Genomic DNA, 8,304 nt, shown 5'->3' with positions numbered 1-8,304 from the left:
CCACTACTAGGGAGCCGCCACAGTGTTGCCAGATGATTGGGTGAGAATTATGGTACATTCTGGCCGAAATTATGGAATTTTGTACAAAATTATGGTACAATCATACAATTCTGTCAGTACACAACCTTTTCCTATGTATGACGTCACGTCACAGTCGCGCCGTCGCCAAACTTATAAAATGTGTTACATTTTGTTGATAATGAATTATGAATTTAATCAAATTTCCTATTCTGATCATTTCTTTTAATTAAAAGAACGATTTCTATTAGAAATAAAATACTTTTTTAACAAAGATAGTAATTTATTGAAAAATGAACAAAACATTGCACTCAAAATCTAAATTAAAAATAGATAAACATTAACATAAATACATATACAAATTTGTATATTGTAATTTTAACCAACCCTCAAACGACTTATCTAATTCCCAATCCTTTCGATAGCTTTGGGTCTATTTGCTCGTCTCTTTTTATTTCCAAACTTAACTTGTTTTAAGTTTCGTTCACTATTTTCATCTTCGGATTCAGAATCAGAAATATTTATATGTTTTCGTTTTAAGCCGGAGTTGGAGGTCATAATCTTATAATAATTATTGAAGCTTTATTCTTTAGTTCTATTTCACCCCCAACCCCCAACAGCCAAAAGCAAACAAAAATAATAACAAAACAACTTAACCCCAAATAATAAAAACAAATGACAGACTGTTGACGTTGACGTTTAGAAGGGTTGTGTCTTAATGTAGTTTTGTGTTTAGTGGGATTTTTCATGTACATTTCATATTAATATAAAAAATAATCATAGAAATTTATAAAACCCAAAGAAAAAAACAAAATTATGGTACAACTATGGTACATTTCTGATTATGGTACAAATTATGGAGCAAGCAAAAAATTTTGCAAAATTATGGTACAATTCCATAATTATGGTACGTCTGGCAACACTGAGCCGCCATTTTCCGTGATTGTGTCCTTTCAATGTTGGTCACTCTGACAAAGTTCAGTTGTGCCAATTGTAGGGAAACAAACCGATTAAAGTTTTTGAAAGGTTATGTTTACAAATGCAAAATAGAAAGTTACATTTAGTTAAGAATTTAAGATGGTTTCGTTAGATCTGTGATTTTTTTGTACTTCTTTAAGAATTTCGTTAAAATTTATGAAAGACAGTTGTTAGAGCGTAAATTAATGTTACCTACTTCATTTTTATTCGGGTATTGAGTGTCCTTCGAATCAGCAAAATTGGCATGTTTACTCACTGCGTAGTTCGTATTAACCCTTTGGGACCCAATTTTATTTTTAATGATTTTAGGGATGTTTTTGCCAGTTATAGTATTTTAAGAGATCATTTGACAATATATAATAATAATAATAATAATAATAAGACTTTTATTAATCACCAGAAAAATAAAAAATTACAATTCTGTTATAAACCAAATGCATATCACATCTTGAATAGTTCGTTCTTTACAAAGAGCACATTTAATGTGTATTGAAACAATTAAAAAATATCTATAGAACTTAAATTTTATACAAATACAAATAAAATTCCAGAAGGTGACTAATAGGCCATGTTTTCAGACAGACTTCCAGGGAACAACCCCTGCGAGATTCCCTGAATTCTGTTGAGACCTTATATATATTTAATAATTATAAATTATAAATGACACTTATAAATAATAAACAAAAGCATTTTCCCAGTTAAAGAAAAAAAGAAGAAAGTTAATACAACACGAATAAAAAGCATACTGATGGGATAAGGAGAGAATAGGAAAAGGAACTGGAATTGGACAAGGAAAAGGTTGGCACATATAAATAATTCGATTTTATAATTTAAAAATAAAAATAAAAAACAATTTTTTATTATAAATACTTAAGTGAGTAATTTGTTATTGATTTATTAGAATTAGTGTAGTTTTCATCTTAAAAGTTTTTTCTGACATGGTAAAATCATTTATACAATATTTGTTAGTATAGTGTGCTATTAAGTAAGAAAACGATCTCTTAAAAAATTCTTGTGTGAAGGAATAGTTAATAATTGTTTTCTTCTAATATTAAAGTTGTGCACGTCAGTCCGATATCTAACTTTTCGATGTAAATATGAAGGAATCCTTGACTTAAGAATTTTGAAAAAGAAGCAAATAAGATGCAACACTCTACGATTGTACATATTTAACCACCCCGCAACCTTTAGCTTATGTGAAATATGTTCTCTCCTTCTTATGCCATATACAAACCTAAGACAGGAATTCTGAGGTTTTTGTATTCTATATGAGTCAGAAGAATCAAGGCAAGGGCCATAGATGGTGTCACAAAAATTTAATTGGGATAGTACCAATGTTTCACAAAGCATTTTTCTTATAGGCAAATTCAGGTAATCCCTTTGCGAAAAAATCATTTTTAGTGCGGAGTACCCACTTTTCATTTTAAGAGTAACATGATCCTTAAATCTTAGTTTGTAATCCATTAAAAGTCCAAGATTCTTAGCAGAATTTTTAAAAGTTATGTTGTCATTATTAATGTAAAGTTGCAAGTTATTTAAAATATTTGTTCGTTTATTATCACTACAAAAAAGAATGGCTGTGGACTTATTGGGATTAACTTTTAAAAGTAACTTTTGCGTTTCTATAAATAAATTGTTAAGGTCTTCATTAATTTTTATATTAGCCTGCCAAAAATCAGTATCTTTAAAAGAGAAATAGATCTGGGTGTCGTCCGCGTAGTTATGATGTTTACAATATGTTATCTTCTTTGTTATCTGAGATGTGTAAAGTGTGTAGAGTAATGGGCCCAAAATGCTACCCTGCGGAACACCGCTGACTACGTCTAGAAACCCCGATTCATTATCATTCAAAATCACCCGCTGTTTACGATCTGACAAAAAAGAAGATATTAAAGTTAGAGCCGACTCACAAAATCCCACATAATGCAAAATTGATAAAAGTATCTGATGATTAACAATATCGAAAGCTTTAGTAAAATCTAGTAAAATTAATACGGTTGCTTGACTATTATCAAGGGCTCTAAATATATCATCAGACACTTGAGCCAACGCGGTGGCACAGCTATACCCTTTACGAAAGCCAGATTGATATTCAGGAATCAAATTATTATTCTTTAAATAGTCCAATATCTGTTGCTCCATAATTTTCTCAATTACTTTAGAAAAAACAGAAAGAACGGAGACTGATCGAAGATTGCCAAATTCAGTTGGATTTTTTATTTTTGGTATAGGAATAATATTGGCTTGCTTCCATTTTTTTGGAAAGTAGTTTTCCTCTAAACAAATATTTATTAAATGACATAATGGATTAATAATAGCAGGGCAACAAAGTAAGATAAGAGTTATGTTTAAGTTATCGACCCCAAATGCTTTGTTTTTTATAGTTTTTAAAATGTTTACGATTAAGTCTTGAGTTATTAGGTTAAACTTAAATTCATTTGCGACAACTCTATGTTCTTTGAAATATTTAACATAATTAGCATCAACAATATTGTTAATATTATTGCCATTCGTAAAAAAAGTATTAAGTTCTTCAACATTCTGTAGAAAAATTGGAAGTTGTTTTTTATTTTTCTGTGAAACACCAATTTTTTTCAATTCTTGCCAAACTTCTTTATTTTTACAAGTACTAAACTTATATTCAAGGTAAGCTTTTTTCTCTGCTCTTATTGCGCTTGTTGTTATATTTCTATACTGCTTATAGATGTTCCAGTCCTCTCGCTCTTTAGTGATTCTAAATTTATTTAATGCCCTATTGCGAAGTCTTTGCATTAATCTAATATTAGCCGTAATCCATGGACTGTAAGGTTTATTTTTATTTTTAACTTTAATTAAGGGAGCATGCATATCCATAATATTATGTAATGACTCCGTGAAAAAGTCAACTTTGGAGTCTATATCTCTCATATCATACATAGTATGCCAGGGAATCAATTCGACTAAATCGGCCTGCAATTGCTCGTAATTTATATCATTTAAATTTCTATATACAAAATTAAAAGTCTGCGGTTCTGGAACCTCCAAATTGGCAGTACAATAAACAAGCATGTGATCAGACACACCCACATCCCTAACGCCGCAATCTTGGATAGACTCATGATTAGAGAAAACTAGGTCTATCAGAGACATCGTTATATCTGACACTCTTGTAGGATCAATAATCAATTGCCTCAAACCATAAACCTCAGTTATTTCATTCAATATACTAGTTCAAATTAAAAAAATATATACAGGGAGAGCAAAAAATTGTGGGACTAATATATCCCAGCGGGATTTTTAGGTGGGTTATAAATATCCCTAGGGACCAAAAAAACATATTTTTGTATTTCAAAATTTTTATTTTTTTTATTCACAAAAAGACAACTCGCAAAGGTAAGTATTTTAGGACGAATGATAAAGCGCAAAACAATGCTTGCACAACCCTACATCGCACATTGCACAAATAGTAGTGGTTCTACGTTCTTTTTTCTGAAGAGCGCAACGAGCACATCTTCGATGTTTCTATTGGAAGGTGATCACCCATATTTTTCATTATTTTTGATCTCTTTGATGGCCTTCCACAACTGTTTCTTCGAAGTTTGACTGAAGTTTGCCGTTGTCCTTCTTCGATTAGGTCCTCTGATAAGGTAAATAAAAATTCCAGTAAGGGTATCTTTTTTTGGGTACGACGTAAGTCAGTATATATTACCCAGCTGTTAACAACAGCAATCATCAAAAGTCGATAAAATACCTTTTTCTACCATTTGCATGATTTTCTGCCAAAGTCATACACAACACTCATCTGATCAGCCAGATTCACACCACCCATGATTTCATTGTAGTATGCAATAGCAGTGGGACATGGTACGTCAACTCTCTGCCCAGTCTTGTCTTTTCTCTTCACATAGGTCATATCAGGGGTATGGCAGTTACTCAAAAGAACAACCTGCTTTGTATCTTGCCATTTGATCGCAATAGAGTTTGTTTGATTTGATAAAAACTCGCATTCACCCCTAGACATTTTTCGATGAATTTTTTTGGCATGTCTTTTCTTGTAATAATGGCTGTTCCCACAGCTGGGTATTGGAGGGAATCCATTAAACGGACTGATGTAACAAATCTATTAAAGGCCAGAACTACGTTTGGATTTTGTATAGTTTCACCTAACTGTTTCGCCCAAAGTGTCGCTCCTTTCAACGTCGTCCTTGCCGCAATATACATTTGCATCGTATGTATATCCTGTTTTGGCATCACATCTAGACCATAATTGTATGCCTCTTTTCACAAGTTTTTGTGGCATATATATTCTTTCAGTGAAGATCTTCCTTTGAAGCCCACCATGCTCTCGTCTTGTACTGTCGGATCGATATTTCTGAAACGTATATTTGAAGCTCTTGTACATAATAAATTTTACTGGCCCCTTCTGGCTTGACTGGATTATTGAAATAAAGCTTGGATAGTAAAAACAAACACCTGTTTTTGGATATGGCCGATTTGATGGCCTTATTTCCCAAAGATGGATGCGATGACCAGTAATGGCGAAGTTTTGGCACCTTATTGAAGCACATAACTAATGTGCAGCCAATAGTAATCATAATCCCCCTGCATCAGTGAAAGTCGCCTGCTTTTTTTATTTTCTTTGTAAATTTTGATTCTGGTTTGTAGACTCACCAATAAAAGTAAATAAACTTCGAGGATAAATTTTAGTGAATATGTCTAGCGGGGAGGCATTTGCAGCAATTGAAGGATGTTTGATACATTAACTTTCATTTGGAATGCTAATGCTAAGTCTTGGGACATAGGTAATGACCAAATTATATTACCAGTTGTAACAGGAATTTCAGCCTCTTGATCTGAATTTTCAGCAGAAATAACGCCGTCGTTGGGTTGGGTTAGATTCTCGTTTGCATCACTTTCAATGTCTCCACTATCTTCGTCCGAAGTATCCGAGGGCTGATACAACTCGTTGGACTCTTCACTATTATGGAATGGGTCTTCTTCTGAGGAAGAGTCATCATATGGGGATTGCACCTCTTCTCCGGATGATAACTCTTCTAAATTGTCAGCAAGATCTTGAAGCTCTGCCTTAGTCAACTTCTTTCTTGACATACTGTAAAATACCATTGGGATATAAATCACCCTATCAGAAAACCCACTGGGACACATATATCCCATAGCCAAATATTACACCCAAAATGCAGAAACCAAAACAAAAAAACCATCAAAATACTTTGCTATTATATACGCTGAACTTACCTAAACAGATTGTTTCAAAAACCACACAAAAACTATCAAATTTGTAAAAAAACAGTGTCAAAAACCAACAACGTGCTCGCTTTTCGGCGTTTACAATCAGAATGACCTCTACGAATTGTTAAAACCTTAAAATACCCGCTAATGACAATTTCTATTAAAAACGGGACAGATAGCAGATGTTATGAAATGTATGTTGGAATTTATTTGTCCCATTGGGGCCGAAAAGTTGATCCCATTGGAGCCGTTTCCAAGGGGCCATGAAATGACAGCATTGGTTTGACCTTGAGTGGACGTCTTCAAGGTTAAATGAAGGTCAATGTCACTTTTTTGCATAGAAACCTCTATTTTTTTTTAATAGTATCTGATTTAGCGTTAAAAAATAAGTAACTTTCATCTAACACTTTTTTTACATGCGACCTCTCCTTTTCAAGATATTAATTGTTGATTCTTTTATGAATTTTTTCCTTGACAATGACATTAGAAACAGGAATAGCTTTGGTTCAGCAATTCTTCAATATTGTTGTGACAAGGCATTGTTGATCAATGATCAATGCAAGTTGTTGATGCGAAAGTTTTCTATAGTGAACAGATCTCACGTGTTTATCTTAGGTATTTCAGGCGATTGTAAACAAATACTGATGAATAAAGTAAATGAGAGATTATTTTGGTTCACAGTATTCGTTCAGTTATCAAGTATTTGACTATTTTGTTGAGTGACTATGGAGTGTCTAACAATAAATAAAAAAGTTGAAATGATCCTTATCTATGGTGAATTTGAATGGAATATTAATAGAGCCATTAAACTGTATACCATGCGACATCATCAACGGCAACTTCCATCGCGAGCATCATTTCATCGTGCAGTAAACCACTTTATAGAAGATGGAAGTGTGAGAACGATAAATCGATCCCGAAAGGGAAGCATTACCAGTCAAAATGATGAAATTGCCGTCTTAGCTGCAGTTTTCCCATAATCCTGGAGTGAGCTCACGATCAATTTCTTCTGCTTCTGGAATCTCCAAAACAAGTGTCCTGAGAATTTTGAAACGCCACAAGTTTCATCCGTATCACTTGTCGTTACATCAAGAGCTTCACGGGAATGAGTGTTTTTTTGTGAATGGACCCAAAATCAGTTGCATGAAAATAACAATTTCTTTCGGCGCGTCTTATTCACGGATGAAGCTTCATTTATAAACTATTGTGTAGTTAATCGTCATAACATGCATTATTGGGCAGTTAAAAATCCCAGGTGGTTTCGAGCGATAGAACATCAGCGGCCGTGGTCTGTGAATGGCTGGTGTGGCATCATCAATGATAAAGTCATAGGACCTTATTTTATTGATGGTATCCTAAAAGGCGAAAAATACCGTAATTTTTTGCTGGAGATTCTACCAGTATTTTTGGAAGATGTGTGTTTTGAAGTGAGACTAAATATGTGCTATCAGCATGATGGTTGTCCTGCACATTATTCACGCGTTGCGCGCCAAGTGTTTGATCGTGTCGTAGGTCGCGGTCCACTGGCCGCCACGGTCATCTGATTTGACGCCCTTACATTTTTTTCTTTACATTTAAAGGAGCCCTTACATTTGAAGGAGATCGTATATGGCGATCAACCAACGACTCCCGAAAATATGAAGCTGCGAATCACGGAGGTTTGCGGGCAGATAACTCCACAGATGCTGATGCACTCTGTTCATCGATCGTTTAAAAAGCGAGTCGAAAAATGTATAGAAGTGGTCAAAGGTGGTTACACTTTGAACATTTATTGAAATAATTTTCTGACTTCTTTTGTTTCAATTTCTTTTATTTGAACTTTGTACGTTTTATTTTCAAGTTTTCGATTCTGTTGATAATAAAATTTTATCATAAGAGACTTTCACTCCTTTTGATAGATCATCAGATACTATCTACAAGGAGAAATGTCATTGTCAAGGAAAAAATTCGTAAAAGAATCAAAAATTAATATCTTGAAAAGGAGAGGTCGCACGTAAAAAAGTGTCAGATGAAAGTTACTTATTATTTATCGCTAAATCAGATACTAATAAAAAAAATAGAGGTTTCTATGCAAAAAAG

The sequence above is a fragment of the Anthonomus grandis genome, chromosome 7 (genome assembly GCF_022605725.1).
Source record: "Anthonomus grandis grandis chromosome 7, icAntGran1.3, whole genome shotgun sequence".
Lineage (NCBI taxonomy): Eukaryota > Metazoa > Arthropoda > Insecta > Coleoptera > Curculionidae > Anthonomus > Anthonomus grandis.
The sequence above is the reverse complement of the archived record's forward strand: the minus strand, read 5'-3'. Positions refer to the sequence as shown.